Below are 1,779 nucleotides of genomic sequence, written 5' to 3' on the forward strand. Positions count from 1 at the left end.
ATGGCAGAAGAACAGATATTTGTACCTAAAAATATTTTTCTTTGTGGTCTGACTGAAATATAGACATGGTGTTTGAAATAGTGGTGGAAGAATCTATGACATTTTTCTATCTAGTTAAGAAGGCAATACATCATAATCACAGCATGTATTTTGAAGATTTCAGAGTAGGAAAAATAACCACCTATAGATGAAATCAAAACAGCCACCATAGAATTATATTAAAAGCATTTACTTGGCTGGGGCTCGGGAGCCGACCCGGGCGCCGCCGCAATGGTGTGCCGGCCCTTGCCGCTGCGTGTGTCTCTCCTGCTGCTGCTTCTGCCGCTCCCGGGGCTGCTCGCGGGCTCCTGGAATCCGGCCAGCTACCTGCTCTCCTGCTCATGCATGGGGCGCTTCGGGAACCAGGCTAATCACTTCTTGGGCTCCCTGGCATTTGCAAAGCTATTGAACAGCACACTGGCTGTACCTTCTTGGATTGAGTACCAACATCACAAGCCTCCATTTACAAATATCCATGTGTCTGTCCAGAGGTACTTCAAGCTGGCTCCCCTCAAGGCCTACCATCGGGTCATCAGCCTGGAAGACTTCATGGAGAAGCTGGCCCCCACCCATTGGCCCCCCCGAGAAGCGGGTAGCATACTGCTTTGAAGTGGCAGCCCAGAGAAGTCCTGATAAAAAGACATGCCCGATAAAGGAAGGAAACCCCTTTGGCCCATTTTGGGATCAGTTTCATGTGAGTTTCAACAAGTCGAAGCTTTTTTCAGGCATTTCCTACAGAGCTTCCTACAAAGACCAGTGGATCCAGAGATTTTCTCCAAAGGAACATCCAGTGCTGGCCTTGCCAGGGCCCCAGCCCAGTTCCCCATCCAGGAAGAGCATAGGCCACTGCAGAAGTACATGGTATGGTCAAAGGAGATGGTGAAGACAGGAGAGGCCCTGATCCACACCCACCTCATCCGGCTCTATGTCGCTATTCACCTACGCAGTAGCTCCTACTGGAAGAAAGCCTGTGCCATGCTGAAGGATGGGACTGCGGACTCCCACTTCATGGCCTCTCTGCAATATGTGGGCTATAGCCGCAACTCAGCGACCCCTCTCACCATGACTATGTGCCTCCCAGACCTGAAGGAAATCAAGCGGGCCGTGGAGCTCTGGGTGTGGGCTCAAAATGCCAGGTCTGTCTACATCGCCACAGATTCTGAGAGTTATGTGCCAGAGATCCAGCAGCTCCTCAAAGGGAAAGTGAAGGTGGTGAGCCTGCAGCTTGAGGTGGCCCAGGTCGACCTGTATATCCTTGGCCAAGCTGACCACTTTATTGGCAACTGTGTCTCCTCCTTCTCCAAATTCGTGAAACAGGGACAAGACCTCATGGGGAGGCCATCCTCCTTCTTTGGCATGAACTGGCCCCCACAGTTTCGGGACGAGTTCTGATCTAGGCTGGAGCACATCACCAGCCCAGCTGGTCCCTCCAGCTAGGCCTGGCACCCAGAGCTGCTCCCAGGATTGATCCCCAAAGGAGCAGGCCAAAAGGAGAAGGAGCTGCCAAGGATAAAGAACAGTACCAGGGACTTCCTGGGGTGGAAGATGGTCCATCTCCCAGGGTACAGGACTTCCAAGTTCCTAGGAGCCAGATCATCTTCCCTGCTCCTGTACTTCTGGGAGTTTCTCACACCAGCAAAACAGTCCAACCACTGTCTTTTGGTCTACTCTGTTCGTATTAGGGGCAGAAATAGAATATTGGGGACCAGCTATAATTATAAGAAATACTAGAGGCCCAGT

At 51.5% G+C, this 1,779-nt stretch overlaps 1 pseudogene; it reads left to right on the plus strand.

Annotated features, from left to right (window-relative positions):
* The first annotated feature begins 241 nt into the window (after window positions 1-241).
* LOC102262619 lies at window positions 242-1,431 on the plus strand (annotated as a pseudogene).
* Window positions 1,432-1,779: the final 348 nt, after the last annotated feature.

The sequence above is a fragment of the Myotis brandtii genome, unplaced genomic scaffold, assembly GCF_000412655.1.
Source record: "Myotis brandtii unplaced genomic scaffold, ASM41265v1 scaffold1012, whole genome shotgun sequence".
In the NCBI taxonomy this organism is placed as follows: Eukaryota; Metazoa; Chordata; class Mammalia; order Chiroptera; family Vespertilionidae; genus Myotis; species Myotis brandtii.